The following is a 24,235-nucleotide window of genomic DNA, read 5'->3' as shown; positions in this document are numbered from 1 at the left end:
AATCCAGCAGCAGCAGCATATAGAGTAAAATAAAGTGGAAACATTTAGTAACTTAACCTCCGAATGTTTACACTCATGTCAACTTCTTGAAAAGCGATTAAATCATGCACCCAACAAAACTCATACCTGCATTACCAGGGCAAAGAATGATATTTTGGAATTCTTATTTGCTGTCTGGCTCACTTACAAGAGAGGAAATTCCTGATAAAAGTTTGTTCTGGTTATTTCGTCTTTTGGGTTATATGTTCTAATTAATTACTCTTGACAAAAGTGACATCTTTGTTCACAGGTTGCACTCATGAAGCTAAACTCTTTTTTTCTCAAAAAACCTCAGTCCTCTGTGTGCACAGCGTGTCTCTGTCCTTAGATTAGGGTTTTCAACCTTGGCACTATTGATATTTGGGTCAGATGATTCTTTGCTACATGCACCACGCCGTGCACTGCAGGAGGTTTAGCAGCATCCATGGCCTCTCTCCACTAAATGCCAGTAGCACACACAGTACCCAGCTCCCAAGTTGTGAGAACTAAAAATGCCTTCAGACATTGCCAAAGGTCCCCTGGGGCAGAGAAAAAATAGCCCCCAGTCGAGAACCACTGCCTTAGATCAAAGGAACCTTCCAAGTCACTGACTCTCACTTTCATCTTTAATGTCTCTCAGTGGGAAGCTCTCCAGGATCATCTGATGTAAATGAGAGGTATATCAGAAAGCTAGGATGAGGCTGTTTTCTGGTGAGCATTGAACACCTCCTTACAGAGTGTAGTTTTCATTACCCATTTAATCTCTATTATATTTGTTCACAATAACAAGATGAGTTTAGAATAATTTACAGTTAACATTCCAAGACAAAATAAATTTCACAAATGCAGCCCCTCCTCAAGAGTTGGAAGTATTCTCCCTTCCTATGAATTATCACAGCCAACCATAACTCTACTATGGTTCTTAACATTCTCTACCCCATATAAGAAAATTTTTCTAGTTATTTTTTCTCTTAATGACCTCTAAAACTGTATGAAAACAGGTTTCAAGGTCTTTTCATAGCCTTACCGCTTCCCATCTAATACAGAACTTTGTACAAAGCAAGCACTCAAAAAAATATTTGTTGAACAAATGAATCCTGGGGTTGTCCAGCAGCTTAGAGTGAAAACTAAGAAGACAGGGGATATTTCCTTATACCCACTCCTGCACGGAGCCAGGGCCATTTATTTTCTAAATGGTTACACTTGCATCTGATGCTACTTCGTCAATCCATCAATAGGGTGGGAAATAACTCCAGCTTCACTTAAGCATTTTGGCCCCAGATGAGCCTGTTACAAATAAGAATAACATTGACAGAAGACAAACTAATACTGTGATTAGGCAAACCTACATCTCTCTAATGTAATATCAGGGAAGCACCAGACTTCTCTCTCATTCAGTCTGATCTTTTATGAGAGTCCAGGTAAGTTGAAATACTACAGCTCAAGTCACCATGAAAAATCTTACACCAATTAAAAGCTAGATGGTAAAAGGAGAAGATTCAAGATACCTACCATCATAACCTTTATAAGATAGTAGTAGAGCTGAAGGCACAGGTTTGATTTCAGGGACATAAAGCAATAGACTTGTATTATGAAACCTGTCAAGTTGTTTGGGAAACCCAGTAGCACAGAAATATTTTAGCAATGCCAACTGTAAGGTGGAACAGATAGAACATAGTTTTTTATCTGTAATTTGCAGAAACCATTGTCCTGCCCTCAGGGGATGCCAATTGCTGCTCCTAGATTCTTAAGCTCTCTGTTTCCACACCAGGATCTGTTTGGTATTTGGTGAGGAGGCAGAGGATGAGGTTGTATGGACCGTGATTCTCATCAGGCACCCTGGCCCAGGAGGCATTGCACCTGAGTTTGCTTTTGTTCTCTCAATAGCAACTCTGAGGCAAGGTATTGCCTGCAAGAGGTTTATTTGGGAGGCAATATCAGAAGTGCAGTGAGGGAATGGGGTGGTGGAGGTGGGACAGAAGAAGGAGGAAAGTCAGTAAGGGGTGTGTGAATGAACAGCAGGTTATCACTGTCGGCAAATGGGGCTCAAACCTCTGAGAGACTCAGACTTGACCTGAGAAGGTCATTGGTTGAGGGCCACTCCTGAAGCATTTACCTCCTGGCACTTCTGGCCTGTCCTTACTGTTCGTGGAGCACTCTACGGTGGCCAACACTCAGAGTCACAGTAAACCATTGCTGTTTGTGGTAGGCAGGAAAATGGCTACCAAAGATGTCCATGTCCTAATCCCTGGAACCTGTGGATATGTTACCTCACAGGGCAAAGGAGTTTGCAGATGTGATTAGGTTAAGGAACTAGGGATGGGAAGAGGATCTTGAGTTACCTAAGTGGGCCCAATTTCATCACATGGACCTTAAAAATGGAGAACATTTCTTAGCTGTGGTCAGAGGTAGACATGATTGTAGAAGAAGGGCCAGAGAGCTGCAATGTTGTAGCTTTGATGATGGAGAAAGGGAGCCATGAGCCAAGGTACGTGGGTGGTTGGAAACTGCAAGAAACCAGGTTCTTCCCTGGAGCATTGTTATATAAATGAACCAAAGATGACCCCTGTGTATTGGCCTCTAGGTTGTTTAAATTGTTCACTACAGGTTGAGACCTGTTAGCTCAAAAGTTTACCAGTACCAAACTCTAATTTTACATGTACAGTTGTTTTAAAAATAGCCCAAACAGATTTGTAGCTGTCTAGAACCTGACAGCTTCACATATTTCATGAAATGATGCCTAGCTACTAGCAACCGCTGAACATTGATAAGATAGAGCCCATGATTATAAAGTCCCATATTGCCATTGCCCTTTGAAGCCTTCTGACCCAAAGACTCCCCACCATGCTGCTGAGCAACACCACCTAGACATGTGAGCCCCACATCTGGCTCCTCTCTCTGCTGGGAGTCCCATTGTCCTTCCCCCCCTGGATGACGGCCTCTCTCTCCAAGCCTCTGGATCATCTCATGTTGTGAGGGGCCTCCTCCTCATGTAACCCTGTCCAAGTGCTGCTCAATAAAGTTTGTTTTGTGTTCCTGACTCTAGTCATATCTTTTCTCTTGATGAGCCCCCAATTCCCTTAAACACCCTAACAAGCCCCTGGAAGCAAAGCAGCCCTGCCAACACATTGATTTTAGCCCAGTGAGACATATGTTGGGCTTCTGACCTCCAGAATTGTACATAATAAGTTTGCCTAGTTTTAAGCCACTAAGTTTGTGGTGATTTGTTATAGCAATGATCTGAAGCATTTGTTACTGCAGATAATTCAAACCACAAAGCCATTTTCATATTTACACTTGTTCAAGGTAAGTTTTGCTAAGGTCGTAGTTAGTACGTGTCCCAGATTTTGGAACACTAGTTCCAGCAAAATTACAAAAAGGCAAACTAACATGCGTGAATAATGATCTATGCCTCTAGGAAGGGGCTTTCAGGTAAGCGTAGACTAATTACACATTAAGAGTGTGTTTAAATAGGAATGCTGAAGCAGCATTTTCCTGATTTTGTGCCACTTTCTAATCTTATCCTTTCTAGACAGTGAATGATATTTCTACAGTTCCAATCGGACTGTGCATTCTGTCATCTTTAAAACCTTTTGGTGGCTCCCATTTCCTCACAGGCCCCATGTTCCCAGCACTTTGCCAGACCCAAGTCTTTATGATATACTGAAAGCACTATCTTGTTTCTTGCCTCTGAGCCTTTACATAACTGTTCCCTCAGCCTAAATATTCTCCTCACTGCCTTTTCAAGTGACAAATTCCTACTCCTATGTCAAGACCCAGACAAAGGGTCAACTTCTTTGCACTACTAAGTGGAGGAGATGCTGTATCCTTGATCATCACCGAATGATACACTTAAGCCTTTCACATGGCATACAACATTCTGCATTGAAATCATGTCTGTGAGCCTGTCTACCCCAGCAAACAGAACACATACAAAACACACACACACACACACACACACACACACACACAGAGGAGACTAGCTGATACAAGTTTTCCTTCTCATTTAAACCTTGAACTCCCTTTAAAAAATTTGTAAAGCGAAAGTCCCCTCTAGAAGATCTAAGTGCAAAACTAGAACTTCAACTAAATTTGATAAGTATAAAAATATAAAGGATTATTGAAGTTAAAAGCCTGTGGTAACTGTTTTATTGCAAATAAATAAGTAAATAAGTGGGGGTAACTGCTCACATTTTTACTTATGTATAAAATATTCTCCTTTCATTCTCCTCTCTTTACATCATCTCCATTTCTCTACCCCGCCCCCACCCCCAGACCCCCCTACCCCCTTGCACCATCACACGAGCCATACTTTTGCCTTGTGCATTCATCCATGTTGTCTGGCAAAACCCTCACCCTGGATCGAGGATTAGCTTCATGGGCATGTAACCTGTGCAGACACACAGGGTTCCATGCTCAGAGGGGTTCTAGGTTTGACCTAATGCTCTGCTCTTGCCATCATGAAATTCTTAATAATTTTTGAAACAGGGATCCCACATTTTTGTTTCAGTTGGTCCTACCTGGGTCAATTCTGGAACCCACATCTTGTTCTTATTCTAGGCTACTGAGCCCTTCTGGAGAACCTCACCCAATCTGGCAAGTTGATGCTCCTACAGATCCAAACTCTACCTCTGCTGCAGGACCCTAGGCTGCTTAGGAAAACTTCTGTGGGTTCTTGGTGATGCGTTTTCCAATCCACCAACATTTCAAACCTTTTTCACTGTTCTCATACCTCCTACTCTGTCACCTCCCTCTTCACTCTCTGAAAATGAACATGTTTCCTATGTCACAGAAAACAATTAGATGATATCATGTGGGTATTTCTTCAGCATCCAGCTCACCCACCCATAAACTTGCCCTGTCCTTATTTCTCCTTCCTTCTTCCAGTTACCGGAGGGAATTCCTTCTGTTGGGTAAGGCTACTGGCTCCACTCCAGCATGCTTTCCCACCTTCCTAAGAAACTGCTCAAAGTAAAACAATTCTCTCTATAAACCACTCTCTCATCAGCATTTAAATGTGCTCAAGTATCTCATTAAACAGAAACAAAACAAAATAAGCAAAACAAAAAACAAACAAAAAAACCCCATGGCCTATGTACCTCTTCAGCCATTTCTCTCTCTTTTTCTTGGAAAAATTGGCTATGTTCAATGTCCTCACTCCCTCGCTGCCCCTTCACCACTATACTCCCTGAAGTCTTGCACTTGCCTCCATCTCTCTGCTGGACTTGCTGTTGTTGAGACTGCCAACATCCTCTGTGTTTCTAAAATCATGGTCACTTCTTAGCTTTTACCTTATTACCATCTTTAGACACTATGAACTTTCTTCCTGGATGTCTCTCTCTTCTAGTTTCTGAGTGATTACACACTCCTGGCTTTCTTCTGACCGCTTTAGGTGTTTCTTTTCTGTTTCCCTCATAGACCTTTTCCACTGCCTGTCTTTGACATGCTGTGTTCACAGGGCTTTGTCTTCAGCCCTCTACCCTTCCTGCCCCTCCTGCTCCTTCCCTGCCCCTTCTCCTCCCTGCCCTTCGCTTCCCCTTCCCACCCCTTCCTCTCTCCGTCTCTTCTCAGTCTGAACACTCCTCCTGGGCAACGTCATCCACTTCCATAGCTTTAACCTCCATCTATATCCTGATGATTCTTCAACATGTCTGTCCTCTCTCCTGAGCCAGTGCCTCATGGACATCTACCTCCATGTCTCAAATTTCAGTTAATCCCACACTAAACTTAATATCTGCCTCTCCATCTTCATCCTGTAATACCACAATCCCCTTTTGATAAAGCCATACTCCTTGAAGTCATCTTAGACTTCTTCCTCTTTGCATTCTGTATATTCAGTTAGTATATGTCCTATTGGTTTTCCTTTCTTTTCTTTTTTCTTTTTCTTTAAATTTTAGCCCAAGTTCAGTAAATTTATTTTGTCAAAACGATTGATATCTTGAGCATTACTGAGCCAACAGGACATCAAAATAAAAAGTTGTCTAAAGTTAAAGGCACTGAAGCTCTTACAACAAGAAAATGGAGGGGACACATCTGGGTGGGAGGGGGGAGAGGGAGGAGGGAGGGAGGTTTTGGTGATGGGACACAATAACTAACTACATTGTATATTGACAAAATAAAAAAAATAAAAAAAAATAAAGTTAAAGGCACTGAAGCTCTTACAACAAGAAAATGGAGGGGACACATCTGGGTGGGAGGGGGGAGAGGGAGGAGGGAGGGAGGTTTTGGTGATGGGACACAATAACTAACTACATTGTATATTGACAAAATAAAAAAAATAAAAAAAAATAAAGTTAAAGGCACTGAAGCTCTTACAACAAGAAAATGGAGGGGACACATCTGGGTGGGAGGGGGGAGAGGGAGGAGGGAGGGAGGTTTTGGTGATGGGACACAATAACTAACTACATTGTATATTGACAAAATAAAAAAAATAAAAAAAAATAAAGTTAAAGGCACAATACATTAACAAATGATCCTCAGTCACAAAATTATAAATGCAGTTTGGGATGGGGGTAGGTGGGAGGGGAGTTAATCCAAACTACAGCAATGAAATCTTCAAACCACCTTCCAGACAGGGCTGCTGATTGTTCCTTTCAATTGCTCTTGTGACCTTGAGCTCCCTTAAAAATTTTTTTTTGGTGGAGAATCACAGCTGGTAATGTGCTCCAAGTTCATGAAGCTACACAAGGTATAGTCTGGCTAAGTTATGTGTAGTTTCCATATTAGCTTGTTTGACAGGGTGACCTACCGCAAAGCAGGCTTAGTTACCCCACCAGTCAACCCCCCTGGGAGTTGTAATTTCCTCCATATCTATCACTGTTGTAAAAGCCTCCATAGCCACCTCCACCAAATCCTATGCTGCTGCTGGGGCCACCTCCGCCACTTTGCCTGCTGCTTATGCACCTGCTGCTGAAGCTGGAACTGCTGGCATTGTTACTTTGTTGACAGTCCATAGCACCAAATCCTCCACTAAATCTACTCTTAGAATGCTCACGACTGCCACCCTTGTAGTGCTGTTTGTAAGCTGTGTTTTCTAACCAAGACAGCATTTCTTGTTTAGCTTCAACAAAAAGATCCAACAAATCCTTAATAATATTTATGTTCCTCTCGTTAAAGAATGAGGTGGCCAGGCCAAGGTTTCCTACATGTCTTGTATGGCCAATGTGATGTATGTATTCTTCAATATCACTTGGCAAGTCAAAATTGATAACATGTTTCACATCTGAAATATCCAGTCCTCTTTCTGGACTGCTGTAGTCACTAGAATTGAGCTTTTTCCTGGGCAGACCTAAAGAGCTTCTTCTCTGTCTCTCTGAGGTTGGTCTCTGTGGGTACTGGTACAAGCAAATCCTTCATGGTATAAGATATCCTCCAGAGAATCTGCACCCTTTTTGGTCTCCACAAACACCAGGGTCAGTGAATCCTTGCCTGATGCATTTAGGAGGTCAAGCAGAAATGACCATTTGTCTGATTCTTCCATCTAAACTACTTTCTGTGTAATTGTTTTCAGAGGTACAGCCAACTCTTCCTACAGCCAAAAAGATATATTCTAGTGTATGGTGAGATGCATATCTAGTTTCATTCTTCTGCATATGGATATCCAGTTTACCCAACATCACTTGTTGAAGAGGCAGTCATTTCCTCAATGTAAATTTTTCTTGCCTTTGTCCAATATCAGATGGTGATAAGCCTGAGGGGTGATTTCTGGGTTCTCAATTCTACTCCATTAGTCTGAATGTCTATTTTTATATCAGTACCATGCTGTTTTGGTTACAATAGCTTTGTAGTATAATTTGAAGTCAGGTAGTGTTATGCCTCTGGCTTTATTTTTTTTTGCTCAGGATTGCTTTGGCCATTTGGGGTCTTTCGTTTTTCCATATAAAAGGTAAGATTGTTTTTTCCATTTCTGTGAAGAATGTCATTGGTATTTTGATGGGGATTGCATTGAATCTGTAGATCACTTGGGTAGTATAGATATTTTCACAATGTTAATTCTTCCAATCCAAGAGCATGGAATATCTTTCCATCTTTTTGTGTCTTCTTTAACTTCTTTCAGAAGTGGTTTGTAGTTCTCATTGTAGAGGTATTTCACCTCCTTGGTTAAATTGATCCCTAGGTACCTTATTTTTTTCATGAAAATTGTAAATCAGCTTACTTTATTTCTCTTCCTGTTAATTCATTATTTGAGTATATAAATGCTACTGAATTGGGGGCATTTATTTTGTATCCTGCAACATTACTGAAGTTATTAACCAGCTCGAGGAGCTTTTTGATAGAGTCTTTAGGTTTTTCTATATATATCATGTCATCTGCAAACAGAGAAACTTTGACTTCATCTTTTCCAATCTGGATTCCCTTTATTTCTTTATCTTGCCTGATTGCTCTGGCTAGTAAAATCAACTCAAAATGGATTAAAGACTTAAATATAAGACCTGAAACTGTAAAATTACTAAGGGAAAATATAGGTGAAACACTTCAGCAATTATGGCTTGGCACAGGCTTTATGAACAATGAGCCTGAAACCACAAGCACTAAAAGAAAAAATAAACAAATGGGACTATATCGAACTGAAATCTTCTGCACAGTAAAGGAAACAATCAAGAGAGTGAAAGGACAACCTACAGAATGGGAGAAAATTTTTGCTAACTATGCATCCAACAAGGGTTTAAGGTCCAGAATATACATAGAACTCAAGCAATTATACAGTAAAAAACCAAATATCCCAATTAAAAAAAATGGACAAAGGAGCTGAATAGAAATTTTTCAAAGGAAGACATACAAACAGCCAACAGATACATGAAAAAATGTTCAACATCACTAGTCATCAGGGAAATGCAAATTAAAACTACACTGTGATACCACCTCAGCCCAGTTAGACTGGCTATAATCAAAAAGACAGTCAATAACAAATGCTGGCAAGGATGTGGAGAGAAGGGAACACTCCTACACTGTTGGTGGGAATGTAATTAGTACAACCACTATGGAAAACAGTATGGAGGTTTCTCAGGCGACTACAGATGGATCTTCCATATGATCTAGCAATCCCACTTCTGGGTATATACCCAGAGGAATGGAAATCACCATGTCAAATGGATACCTGCACTCCAATGTTCATTGCAGCTCTGTTCACAATAGCCAAGATATGGAACCAACCTAAATGCCCATTGATGGATGATTGGACAAGGAAACTGTGGTATATATGTACCATGGAATACTATTCTGCCATAAAAAAAAGAATGAAATACTCCCATTTGCAACAACATGGATGAATCTAGAGAAATTTACGTTGAGCAAAATAAGAAAACCACAGAGGGATAAATACTGCATGTGCTCACTCATATGTGGGAGCTAAGAGAGAAAGGAAGGAAGGAAAGAAAGACCATGGTAGTGCATTGGTCTTACAGAGGGAGGGAACATTCCTAGGGCTACAAAGTGGAGTGACGGGGAAGGGGGAGTGGGAGGAAGGTTGGGGGATAATTGGGTGGAGGACACAGGGTACAAAAGTAATTTCTGGTAATGTGTATGCCCCCAGTATGAATCTGGCCCTCACATCATGGGCACGAGAGGTGACAATTAGCTTTGTATCTCATGAATATTCATAATAAATAAATAAATTTTAAAAGAAGATATATTCATCCAAGAAATCATGAACAAGCATCTGTATTTCCCCAGGAAAAGTAGCACTAAACATCATAGTGTGACAGACACCCTTCAGAGGCATAGTATCTTGTTCAACTATCCTATGTATCTGAGATTTGAACCTCATATCTAACATCTGATCAGATTCATCTAACACCAAGTATTTGCAGAAGTCTAATCCAATCTTTCCTCTTTCCATCATATCCACTAGATGGCCTGTAGTGGCTACTAACAAATGGCATCCACGTTCTCGGTCTCAAATCTGCCGACCAATATCAGCACCACCATGAACCATGAAAGGACGAACTCTAGACTGGTATGAAAATTTTCTGGCTTCCTCATAGATCTGTACTGATAATTCTCTCATTATTGCTAATACCAAGGAGATTGGGATATTGTTTACAGCACCCGTACCTTCCATTTTCCTTCATGGCCCTCAAAGCCTCGCCTGGACCACTTGAGTAAATCTGACTCAAGATGGGCAAGAGAAACACTGCAGTTTTTCCAGACCCTGTTTGGGCACAAACCATCAAGTCTCTTTTCTCTTTGATAATAGGAATAGCATGCTTTTGCACCGGAGTTGGGCAAGTATAACAAGTAAGCTCAATGTTTCCCATCATAACTTCTCCCATCTCAACATCACTGAAAATTTCAATATGTGGAGGACAGTTGTTGCCTGTTGCCTCAACTGGAATCTCATCATATTTCTCAAAGTTAATCCCTGTGTGGCCTCCAGAAAAGAGTTCCTATTCCAAGAATTCACTTGGTGTGAGTGGTTTTGACCAATTATCTTCATCTGATTTGTCACAACAGTGACTGTTTGCACCACGTTCCAAATTTGTCAAAGCCACTTCTATCATCATGGCTGCCAATGTCATCATAGTCACTCCATCTACGATCATCAAAACCTCCCTTCAGTCCACTACCACAATCACTGTAGAAATTACACTTCCCTCTTGAATCACTATGAGACCCAAAACTGCTGTATGCTTCCTTATCTTTACTGGAACTCCACACTGAGCTATCTCTATTGTAGAATCCTTTAGTAGCTTCTCTGTTTCTTAGGTGAGGAGGGATATAGTGTTCTTTGCTGGCTGTACTCCCTTCACTCTGATTATCTGAAGAGTTTAGGTATAGGCCAACAAACTGCTGGTCCAGCCCACATGCATTTTCCACTGCCATATGACTTGTATTAGTCCGTTTCTGTTGCTTACAACAAAATACACAAAACCAGGTGATTTATAAAGAAAACAAAAATTATTGCTTACAGTTTTGGAGTCTTGGAAGTCCAAAGTCCAGGGAACACTTTTAGTGAAGGCCTTGGTGGTAGCAACAGTGACCAAGGGGTCTCACATGGCAGAAAATGATGGAGCAGAGAGAGAGAGACTCTCATGTGCTCTTCTTTTAAAGTCCTCAGAACCATGCCCCTGACCACCGTTTTTAATCCATTCACTAATAGCATGGTCCTAGAATCTAATCACCTCTTCAAGGCCCCACCTTTCAATTACCGTAATAGGATTTCCCACCCTCAACAGTTACAGTGGGAATTAAGCTTCTAATATATGAACTCTGGAGACACAATTCAATCAATCCACAGCATGACTCATCTCTGGAGAGTACTGAGAACTCAAGTCTTCTGCTGCTGAGCAAGTGTGTTTGGTTCGCCGTGAAGACCCTCTCATGGGAGAACTGTGGTTCTTATTATTTTTCTAAAAATCATTTAATTTCTTGATACCTTTCAGTCCCTCACATCTCTGGTTTTGATTACAACAAGAACCTTCTATTGTTCTCCTGTCTCCAGTCCTGGTCTGTTTGAAGTATTATCCAGTGTGTCCAACAGAATTGATTTTTCCATAATGCGAATCTGATTGTGCCATTCCCCTATTTAAAAACCCTTATTTTATGTCCATTGCCTTCAGGAGGAAGTCCAAACTTGTTAGCATGGTGCAAAGCCTTTCCTTGCCTGGCACCTCCTCAGCTCTCTACCCTCCTATTTTGGTACTCATATCTGAGGGAGCCCAGGTATTGGTTTAGTGCTTGTCTTAGTGTTTTTTCTAGAAGATCTTGAGGCAGGTATATGAATGCAAGTAGTTTATTTGGGAGGTTATCTCAGGAAGCATCAATAGAGGAGGGGACAAGTAAGGCAGGGAAAGGAAAGTCATCAATTCAGGGTGCAATGGTAAGCAGGTTTTACTGTGGGCAGTTGGGGTTCAATCCCACTGGGAATCATAGAAGCCAGTACAGAACATGTTTCAGAGGGACAAGAAAACAAGGATATTTGTCTCCAGACCCCAGCTATTATTGATAGAGGGCTGTTCCTGGAGTGTTAAGTACTCAGCATTTCCAGCCTGCCTTGCAAAACCTGAGCATGTTGCTGGAACCTGAATAGGGCACCCTCCCTTTCCCCACACCAAGGCAGAGTGGTGTTTGCAGTAGAAAGCCAACAGAGCATATGGAAACAATGAATGCCATGGGGATATGGCTGGGGCATCACTGACAACGTTTTCCTCAGGGCCCCTCCAGTGTGTTTCCATAACACTCCTGTGGCCTCTATCATAACACATGTCATATGTACACAGAAAATGTGTCTGCTCATTAGTCTGTCTTTCCCTGGACCTTGAGCATCCCAAGAGCAGAGTATATTGGACTTTGTGGATGGCTCATTGTAGGTGTGCAATGTATTTACAGTGAATATATGAATGAGTGAATGAATGAATGAATGAATGAATGAAATGAGATAGTCTGAAAAGATGAAATTGAGAGTAGAGGGAAAGAGGAAATTATGAAGAGTAGAAAATCAGAGAGACAGAAACATATAATCCAGTAGGAAGGAAGGTAGTAAAGAAAATAGAGATAATGGGAAATGGCCTGAGATGAAAGAGAGAATTGGAGGGAGACAATAAAAAGATAGGGATTTTATTTGCCAGGATGCTTCTGCAAATCACTTTGCATCTTGCAAAAGAGAATTCCATATTGCAACCTCTAAAATAAGTCTGTCATGATACCTAACAAAATGGAACATGCTTGGAAGAAAACACCTTAAAAATACTTCAAGTTGTTATGTCCCTGACAAGCACCAGCTCTATACCCTGTTGATATGAGGAATTATATTAACTTATTTATTATGACATTTATTTATTCTTGATGGCTTTCACAATTAAGTCCATATTCCTAATCCACACAGGTCTGTTAAAGCCTCATCTAAACTCCTCAACCTTTAAAATAAAAAATAAACACACCTTCTGCCTCCCTGGAAAAGCAGTTACAATCTCTTCAACATCATGCTTGCTAAGGAAGCAGTTGTTACCTTAATTAATGATCTATGAAATCTTCTTTAAACACCTTGTGCAAACATGTGGCAGAATACGGAAAAACAGGAAATGATAAAAGAGAACACACACAGTCTCACTATATTCTTGAAATAAAAAAAAATAGAACTATGATTATGCAGTTTCGAGACCTGTAGGGATTTTGAGTCTAAACACATCTTTTACAAAGTACCTTACTTTTATTTGTTAATTTTTCAATGGCTAGTTTTCCAACATAGAATCAATTACTGGGGTTAATGTCTTTGACATGACTATGGACACATTAGTGGCAAAGGTATGAAGTAATCATAGCATTGCAATTACCAGAAGGTATTTTGGGGATTCTCTGGACCATCACCTGTCACCTGGCACTTCCTAGAAAAGTAAAACCACGGGCCCTGTCCTGACCTACTGAATCAGAATATCTCAGGCTGGAGTCCAGGAATCTGTATTTTTCTTCAACCTCCAGGTGATTCTCATGTGCAGCAAAGTTTGAGGAGCCCTGGTCTGGAACAGGATGGTCAGGGTGTGGTGTGCACGCCAGTGCCAGTCTGAACTATTTGTTGTGGTCTGCAACTGGACAAATGTGTTCATTACGGGTTATTCTCAATTCCTGTGCTTATTGCTACTCTAAGTAGCGAGTAGCCTACGCATTCTACCTGTTTTAGTAACAAATTCAATTAGAAAGTTCCCACTGGATTCCTTCTAGAATGGATGAAACCAGTCTTCCCCTTGTTTAACGCTGTTCTAGTTTCTCTTTTACAGATCATTGTGTGTACCTGTTGAACCACACACGTTCAGGTGTTAATCCTGAAAATAAGCTTTCATTATGACTCTTCACACTACTGAGCATTTCCTAAATACATATGATAAAGAACTTAATTTTTTCCTACCCACATATAAGCATCTTCATCTCACAGAATTTGGATATTAATTCAGAGTCTGAACCTAATATTCCCCAGATGTGGGCCCTGCCTTACTTCATGCATGGAAATATATATAGCATCATAATTCTGTTTTCTTAGGGCACGTGGTGTATTAATCCACATGATTTGTGTCTTTACTTAATAAAATAAGCCAGTCAGATGGAGCTTTCCTTCATACTCAGTTGAATGTATGTTTAGATAAACAAGTCAAATTTCAAAGATAGGCTGCTGGATAGAACTTGCTTTTTTCTAACATAAGGGAAAGACAACTGACCATGACCCAATGGGCTTCACCTATGTATGACTCTTGCAGGAATTCACTTTGACTGAGGTCAGCAGAAGTGGAAGAGCTCTCTTGCCTTAGTAGGCAGATAATGTCTGCAGAAGAGACATGATTTGGGGCTGACCCCGTGGCTCACTTGGGAGAGTGTGGTGCTGGGAGCGCAGTGGCACTCCCGCCGCGGGTTCAGATCCTACATAGGGATGGCTGGTGCGCTCACTGGCTGAGCGCGGTGTGGGCGACACCAAGCCAAGGGTTGCAATCCCCTTACCGGTCACAAAAAAAGACAAAAAAAAAAAAAAAAGAAGAGACATGATTTGCATACAAGAAACAGAAAACAGTTTAGACTATCTCCAAACAATGCTCCAAACTAGGGCTTCTCCACTGTGGCATTATTGATATTTAGGGTTGGGCAATTCTTTGTTTTTGGAGGCTGTATGTTGTAAGAGGTTTTGTAGCATCCCTTGTCTCTACCTACTAGATGCCAGTAGCACCCCTCCCCTGGGTGTCACAATCATACATGTCTCCAGACATTACCAAATGTTCCCTGGGGGGAACCACTGCTCTAAGCCTTTGGAAAGGAAAAGAAAAAAGGTGAGAGACCTTAAGCAGGATTCTCAAATTTTGACCTACTCTAATTACAGTTCAATGGGCTCTTCTTTGCTTATGTTTGTTGGTTGATTAGACTTAGTGGTAGTGACACATGCATTCCAACAGCCTTCTTTCAAAGTCAGTTAATATTCTAATTGGGTTTGAAGGGTATTCATGGGTTTCCTATATTTGGGGAAAGTTCCCATGTACTTAATACCTAGTTTACACACAGCCAGTATGAATGGAAGATAAAATGTAAGAAAATAGCTTCTTCTCAATTCTTTCTACTTCTCTCATTTAGACACTGCACAGTGAAAGAATGAACTCATTATTTCATTCATATTATTATAAAAACAACTGTATACAGGTCACATCTTGCTCTGCAATCTAATTTCCCTTTGTGGGAGAAAGATAAGAGGAGTAAAAATGGAGGAGGGGGTATGTAGTCAGGTTATTGCAGATATTCTAAGATATTTGATTTTGATTTATAGAACATGTTTCCCAATAAATTGAGCAGAAACTTTATGACCCAGAGTTCGCTACATACCTATGTGGTGGAGGAAGTGGATATTAAAATGAGCAATCACTAAACATAGAACTTACCGCATGCCAGGGCCTGTTTCAGTGAGCTTTACTGTTGGGAACTCATAACTCATTTGATTTTCACCACAATCCTATGAGTTGAATATTATTATTAATCCCATTCTAATGATGAGGAAACCGAGGCACATAGAGGTTTTTGTTTTGTTTTGTTTTAGTACGCTGCCTACCAAAGTCCCAGAAGTGGTAAGTTATAGAGCCTCCATTTGAACGCTGGCAGTTTAGCCCTTTCATTTTAGGAGCAGAAAACCACAACTCCAAAAGTTCAAGTCACTTCACAGAATACCAACCTTAGACAAAGTCAGTCTGAGACCATGAGAAAGTGAGACAAAACAAGACTGCTTCATAATTTTGTCTAAGCACAGACAAAATCAAGGTCATTATGCCACTTAAAAAAATACTAAACATCCTTCTCTCTTGATTGAAATAAGTGACTGCTACATATTTACCAATTACAGTTTTATCCTCATTCTAGTTTGCTTTCCTATAGATAGGATTTATTGAGACACCCAATCATAACATTTTCCCCACTTTCTGACAACATCTAAACTCGACCAAACCCCTGCTTCCTTAGACTTCCCCCTGAAAACCACCCAATTTATGGACACACCCCAGTTCCTTATAGTTAGTGCATTCTCCCCCACTGCAAAGAGTAATAAACCCAACTTGCTTAACTACAGGCTTGTTCCTGGTGGTCTTTGGCTAAAGGGCATTAACACCTATTTGCCTATAGTACACAGCTAGAAGTGGTAGCTAATTTTTTAGATGCCTGAATCAATATTAAAAACATTAATATAATCTAGAACAATTAGCCAAATACAATGAGGTAAAATTTTACAGAAATAAATATAAAGTCCTTTATTTAGGTTAGAAAAAAAAATCAACTTCTTAAGAGGGAATAACTGGAAACTATTTGTGTTATAACAGAAAAAAAAAACTGGGAAATTAATAAGCGTTAGCAAGGTCAAAATGATCCAGTCATGGGATATGACTACTTATAAGCACTACTATAATTGAGTACTCTATTAAAAAAAAAATCAAAAGTCCAGATAAAGAAAGGGGATACTACTGTTGTTCTGTTACCTGTTGGTCATGCCTAGACTATCTTTCAAGTTCTGTGACTCATACTTCAAGATGCTCATTAGCAAACTAGAAAAAGGGTGACCAGCATGGTGAGGAGCCATTCGCCATATCATAGGAAGGACGAGGTCAATTTAGCAGAGAATATTTGAGAAGACCTGCCAGTTCACCATCATTAGGTGTTTGAATGTATGTCTCCAGGAAGAGAGGAAAGAGATATTTACCCCCGGGGAGGAGGAATGCTTGTCTGAATCAGGAGATTGGTTGAATTATACTTTCTGGAAGTGGAGCCCCGTGAATTTAATAAGCCACTCCCGGGTGACCAGTGGGGCCTGATGTCTCATTAGAATGGGAAGACGTAAGGCCCTTGGAACATTGGAGAGAAAATAGTGCAGGGCTTCTGGGCCTACCAAGTGGAGAGACAAGGGCTTATTCTAAGTTGTTCTCCTGCCTGGGGCATTGCATTGGGATTTGAGGCTATAGCCTGGATAAAAATAAAAGTAGCTCACCTTCCTTGTATGTTTATTTCCCTCCAGTAGCTTAATAGGAAGATGACTGGTTAAGGGAAGAATTCATGTTATTTCTAGGTAAAATGTCCTAAATGTTATTTTCCAATATCATTTCAATTTTGTATTCTTCCATAAAACATGCACAATGAATAACTGGAAAGTGACACATGCCATAAATTAAGTACTATGGGTGCTTGAAAGAGTGAGATTATTTCAGTCCTGTAGGATCAGGAAATGATCTATTGAGGAGTTAGCAGTTTAGCTAAGACTTAAAGGATGGGTAAAAGAGTGCTGAGGGTGGGGGGAGAGAAAAAGACCAAAAATTGAGTGCTGAATTCTCACTTTTCCAAATTACTATCATCTGAGACATTTTGACCAGGGCCTCACATTATCACTTTGTTATCTCATCAGGTTAAAAGGCCCCATATTTTTTTCCTGGGAAGGTGGAACAGTCTAAACGATGTCTAAACAAAACCATGTTCACAAGCAGCCACAATTTCAGTTTAGTTGCTGAAAATAAACAAAAAGTCAGGGCTATCTGGGTAACTAGAAGCACATGAAATCAGGCACAATGCCAGAAATAAGCTGTGGTGTAGCCAGATACAAAACGAGATAAATACAGGTGAGGCTTTGAAGTTCTTGCAGGGAATGTGTTACTACCCTCACATGATGTGAGTACTTATTGGAGCTAAGGAGACAACATAAAAAATAGGGTTTTATCACATAGACCTGGGCTGTCAGCTTCTAATTGACGGGTTGGCCAGTTCTGTCAGTGAAGATCTCTGGGCGTGATTGTTTCTGAGAAACCTGCTTTGATAAAATTGACAGTGGCTGCTTTGCGAAATGTAGAAAAGATAATCAAAGCAAATACACCCAGTTGCAAATTGCCTGGCACCTCCTTAAAAGTGACCCCATTTCATAACTTGATTGTTCAGTAAACACCAAGCACTCTTCCCATGCATGTAAATGTAATCTCAGGTGTTTGCTCAATAAATATCTTTCTTGAATAAAACATAATGCCGTTGTCTCTTTGGGAAATGATCTGCCCTTGCTTTCTCTTATACCTTCTAAGGAATCAACTCCATGTTTTGGAGGTCCGTTTCTCAGTGGGAAATTAAAGAGATGACTTTTCGTGTTGGAAAAATTAAATATTTTTAATTTGGGGGGGGTGGTTTATTTTGTTTTTAACTCAGGCCCCAACCAATTGGGTCTGTGACCAGCCGGGCCAGAACTAGAGGAAGGCAAGTGAAGCCTCAGGTGCAAAATTTGAGGGGGTGCCCCAAATTCCAGTACTCAAGATAAATGATATTTTAATACGATATTTTAAAAAATCATTATTAATGCAAAAATTCATGGTGAAGAGAATATCAAAATTTTAAATAGAAACAAGATCTGACCATGTTCTTGTGTGACCCACCTCACTTGCCTCACTCTAATCCTGGCCAACATTTAAAAAAAAATAGAAAATATTACAATGCATTGTTTCAAGTGTGTGTGTGTGTGTGTGTGTGTGTGTGTGTGTGTGTGTGTGTTGTACAGGATCATAATGTAAGATGTAAAATGTTAACTCTGAACAGCAGAGTGCACAGTGGTGAAAGGCAAGGATTCCGGGGACAAACTGCTTTGCGTGTGTGGCTTTGGGCATTTTATTTAACCTCTCTTTGTTTCAGTTTCCTCATCTGTAAAATGGGATAAGAACAATACCTGAATTATTGGTAGGATGACCACTTAATTTATCCAAAGAAGAACAATTTTGATAGTGGAAACTGGCACAAATAGGCATTACAACTCTATAATGTTGATTATTGCAAAATAAAAAAGTATCATTAAACAATAAAACCAATTGCTACAGATATACATCATGCCAAAAAAAAAAAAAATGACAAAACCACTCAATAATGAACGTTCAGATGCTCAATAACGAGACTGCTCGGTCTCTATTTCTTCTTTGTTTCTTGTTCACAGAACCTATGATTTTCCATGTATTCCACTCACCCCGCCAAGTGGTGACCTGGTAGCTACATGGGATTTGTATGCCATGCCATGGACTAACTAAGTGGCCAATAGGGGAAGCAGTGTTGCATCACTGAGACCAAAAGAAAAATCTGTCCTCAACCTCTTGTATCCGAATGTGCTTCATTTAATCAGCAATTTTCCTGCAAAGTTTTCTGGAAAGGGAGTGTTAGTTATAACACTGCATCTGGAAAATGTCAAGAAAAGAGGCTGGGATCATGATTTATTTATTTATTTATTTATTTATTTATTTTTAAATTTTACCACGTGTTAAAGTGAGAACTTTATCGCACATGCATACGTTCACACCGGGAGATCACACCATGACAGGAACCAGATGTACAAAATGGAGCTCAACCAAACCCATTGCAGTTTATTTTAATGCAACTATCAGTAATAATATCTTGTTTAAAATGAATAATCCAGGACAAATGCTAAATCGCACAAGGTACTGGAATAAAAGACATAAACTAGAACTCTTCCAGGTAAGCTGAGCTCTCTGACTGCATTACTCACACAGTTGTAGTGAGGATTAAAATGAATTACTATATGTGAAGTGTCTAGAACAGTACCTGCCATATAATAAGCCTTTGATAAGTGTTAACTTTTGTTACCATTTTTTTCTTACTATGGTTCAGTCTCAAAATGCTGCCTTTCCTAAGAGACAAATAATTGGAAACGTCTTTTGCTCTTCTTTTCAGCATTCATTCATCAGTGATAATTAGGAGCCTTGACTGCAAAGGTCAAGCATGATTTGTTTTACTCTCCACCTCCCTCCCACCAAGTCTTAACTTTGGTAATTAAACTTTGTGTTTTGAATAGCCATTTCGAGATGCACAACCTCAAGAACATTTCCATGCAAAACATGTAATCTTGCATTTCTCAATAATTTCTTTTCTTTTCTTTTCTATTTTTAGAAAACAAAGCAGTGATTGTAACTGCCAACTGCATCACTAAGAAGTGTCCCTGTAATCTCAAGTGTCCTTCTTGATCCCCATTGCATTATCCAGACCATCTCCCTTTCCTCCTTCCTCCTTTGGTGCCTCTGAAGTTCAAGTCATTACATTTCACCATTGATTTCCCTTCTCACTGCTGTTATCTACCAACCCCCAGCCACACTCCCTTATTAGTTGATGAATTTAGCACCTATTTCCCTGTCAACCTAACACTTTCACTAATGTCACCTTTCCTGGGAGGGTGGGGTGTCTTCAGTATGAATATAGATAACTGACCCCATCCTAGGCCTCCCAATTTCTGGACTGTCTTGCTGTCAATAATATTTCTTCTAGGGCTGACCCTGTGGCGCACTCGGGAGAGTGCGGCACTGGGAGCGCAGCGACGCTCCCGCCGTGGGTTCGGATCCTATACAGGAATGGCCGGTGCGCTCGCTGGCTGAGCGCGGTGCGGGCGACACCGCACCAAGGGTTGCGATCCCCTTACCGGTCACGAAAAATGACCAAAATAATAATAATAATAATAATAATAATAATATTTCTTCTACCCAGCCTTAATCATATATTCATATGGTTATAACCTTATCCTTGTCTTTACTTCCTGTGAAATCTTGATTTGGAGTCTCTCTCTCTCTTCCTTCCAGCTTTACTATTTCCTCCATAGCATTTTATTTACCTTAGTGAAATGGCCAGTCCATAAATAGCCAGTGTCTCCTTCATGTTCTCCCTTCTCTATCCACCTTAGAGTTTCTGGTTCCTCACTACAACCACTCCCTTGCAATCACCTTTAACTTCACTTTGCTCCATCTTTTTCTTTTTCCTTCCCTCCCTACTTTCCTCCTTCCCTCCCTCCCCCTTCCTTTCCTCCCACCCTCCATTCCTTCCTTCCTTCCATAGTCTCTTCCTCCAACTCCTCCATTGTCTTTTCCTTGTCTTCAACCCACTTTCCTACTCACCTGGTGACACTTCAATTATAGTTAAACTTAAGTACCTGTCATCTCAGTACCTGAACCTGAGCCTGCAAGGTTGCTGATGGAATACACATGCCTAATAATTTTAAATTCATAGCCACAGACCTCATATGGGCACTCCAACTGCCTCTGCCTCAGCATTCTGACCCCACCTCTCTCCTTGGGGCAATGGCTTTTCCACTGTCCAAAACTACTATTTAATACTTGCTCCTTCTTCCTCAAAGCTACATTTCTTCTTTCTACCACACTCTCAGCTGATAACCAGACTCAGAATTCATGGAAATGATAGGAACTATTAGTTAGAAGCTCCTACATCTAACCATCATTGAACCTACCAATTGACTAGCACCATAGTCATCCTCCCATGTTGTCTGTACAGTGGTGAAGCACACAGACTCTGGAGACAGTATCTCACTCTGGATCCTGCTATGCCACTTCCTGGCTCATAAGTATGCAAATTATTTAACCCCTCTGTGCTTTAGTATTTTAATCAATGACTTGGCAATAATTTATTATTAAAATGTATACAATATCTGTCTGATGTAAGGCCAACCCGACCCTTTGCTCTGGATCTTATCCTTTTTCACCTCCTCAAGACATTAATTTTGAGACATTAAGACAATTCTCACCTCCTCAAGGCAGTAAAATTTCAATTATGCCCCTCCTATTACTGCAAGCTATCCTGGAAAGGGAGTGTTAATATCTCCCTTTTCACTAGAGTATTCCCTTTCTCAAACATGTTCTTTTATCTTTTATTTTGGAAACAAATCCTCCCACGGACACACATTTTATTCCATAGCACTTTCTATGCTCCCCTGCATAGCAAAGGCAATTGTGAATGATATCCAAAGTCTACCAGCATTCCTTTTGTTCCTTTTTCTGCTCAATCCACTCTAGACATGCTTTCTAAATGATGGAGTGCTTCATTCTCAGAGCCTTTTTATTTCCATTCTCTTAGTGTTGATCTCACCTGTTTTTGTGGATGTGAAACATTATTTGTTTGCTGGTCACTCCCAAATATACATTTCCAGATTTTTATCTCTCTCTTGAGCACATTATCTAATTACTTGACAACTCTACTGGAATGTCTCATAGGCATCTAAACTTCACACCATCAAAATACGACTCTTGAGTTCCACTCCAAATCTGCTTCTATCACAGTAGTACCCATCCTAATAAATGGTAACACTACCCACCCAGTTGCTTAAGGCAAAAATCTGTGAGTCATATTTAATTCCTTTTTCCCCTCACCTCATCACATCAAATGCATCAGCATGATCTATTGGTTTTACCTCTAAAGCATAACCACTAGGATGTAAGTTTCATCAAGGCATTAAATTTTGTCTGTCCTGTTCAACAATGTATTCTAAGGATCTAGACAGTGCCTGGCACATAGTAGGGAGCAAATAAATATTTATGGACTGAATCAATGAATCCTGAATTTGACCACTTCTCTCCATTCCCATGACCAGTACAATAGTCTAAGCCACCTACAGTAGCCTCCTAGCTGATCTGCCCCTGCTTCTTTACCACATGACTGTCCACTCAATAGCCTGTTTGCTATGTTGAAACTAACCAGTGGATTTCAATTAGTTAGAATAGAATATAATCCTTTATACCAGCCTGCCAAGTACTATAATGAACCTAAATTTTCTCCAACCTCATTTCCTACATCTTTGTGTCATTCTCTACTGTATTCCTATAATTCCCTGGCTTACCATAGTAGGTGCTCAATAAATGTTTAGTGAATGAATAAATACATATATTCATGTTGTATGAATCGTCTGATGATGCAAGGGAGTGAGGGTGTATGAAAATTTGTTTTACCTATTTCTCTTCCTTTGAAAGCTAATTTCTCAAGTAGTCTATATTTGCTTTCCCTACATCCTCACCTGCCATTTAAATCTTTAAACTACTACCATCTGGTTTCTCCCCAAACACTGAACTGGAAATATTTGTGACAAGGTAATTAGTAAACTCAATGGACCATTCTTTATTTTATTAATCTTTGCTCTTGAGATATTTTCTTAACTTTTTCCCCCTTCTACACTCTTTGAATTTAATTTATTATTCATCGTTCTATCTTCATGAGATAGATGCTTAGGTAATTGATTTTCAGCCTTCCATCTCTCTAAAATATGCATTTGAAGTATGCATTTTTTGCTAAGCATGGCTTCAGCACAACATATATATATATATATATATATATATATATATATATATATAATTCATCTTTCAATTCAAAACATTTTCTAACTTTTATTCTTTTTTGACTCCTACATTATTTTAGAAATATGTTGCTATTTCCAAATTTATGGACATTTTTCTATTATCTTCTTATTGTTGATTTTTAGCCTAATTACATGTAAACTGAAAACATACTCCATATGATTTCAGTTATTTGATATTTGTTGTGATATGATTCAGCTAATGGTAAACTTATTGAAATGATCTTTCTGCATTTGAAAAGTATGTGTTTTCTGCATTTGCGGGTGCAGTGAGTTTGTTAATTGTGTTAAATGTTTTATATGTTTAGTGATCTCTTTGTTTGCTTTTTTCTATCAGTTGCTAAGAGAGGTGTGTTAAAATCTCTCGCTATGACTGTGGATTTGTGTATTTCTTTTGTATTTTTGTCAATTTAATCTTTGTGTGTACTAGTTTAATCTTTGTGAAGCTATGTTACTGGTTTCATACATATCCCTAATATATACCTCCATCGAAATGATCTTTTTAATTATGAAATATCTCTATTTCTAGTAATACTTTCTGTGTTAAAGTCTACTTTTTCTAATATCAGGATAGCTAAACTGGCTTTATTTGGTTAGTGTTTGCATGGTGCATCTTTATCCTCACAGTTTATTTCAAGCTTTCTGTATTCTTATATGATAGTTGTGTCCATTGCAGAAAGGATAGGGTTGGGTTTTATTGAATTTTTTAGTTTTGTCTGACAATCTTTGTCTTTTTTTTTTTTTGGTTATGAATATTCATGAGATACAGAGCTGGTTGTCACCCCTTGTGTCCAAGATGTAAAGGCCAGATTCACACTGGCAGCTTGCCCATTACCACAAATTGCGTTTGTACCCCATGACCCCACTCAATTATCCCCCAATCTCCCTCCCTTTCCCCCTTCCCACTCCACTTTGTATCCCTAGGTATGTTCTCTCCCTCTGCAAGACCAACACACTACCATGGTCTTTCTTTCTTTCCATCTTTATCTCTTAGCTCCCACTTATGAGTGAGCACATATGGTATTTGTCCCTCTGTGCTTTGCTTATTTCACTCAACCTAAGTTTCTCCAAGCTCATTCATGTTGTTGCAAATGGGAGAATTTCATTCTTTTTTATGGC

At 39.8% G+C, this 24,235-nt stretch overlaps 1 protein-coding gene and 1 pseudogene across 2 annotated transcripts in view; both read right to left on the bottom strand.

The window, feature by feature from the left end:
• Positions 1-24,235, bottom strand: part of GLRA2 (glycine receptor, alpha 2) — a 203,705-nt gene that overhangs the window by 21,254 nt on the left and 158,216 nt on the right. The gene's annotated exons all lie outside the window — the stretch shown is intronic.
• Positions 6,779-20,962, bottom strand: LOC103601431 (annotated as a pseudogene).

The sequence above is a fragment of the Galeopterus variegatus genome, unplaced genomic scaffold, assembly GCF_000696425.1.
Source record: "Galeopterus variegatus unplaced genomic scaffold, G_variegatus-3.0.2 Scaffold3732, whole genome shotgun sequence".
Taxonomy (NCBI): Eukaryota; Metazoa; Chordata; class Mammalia; order Dermoptera; family Cynocephalidae; genus Galeopterus; species Galeopterus variegatus.
This window is presented reverse-complemented; position numbering and strand designations above follow the sequence as displayed.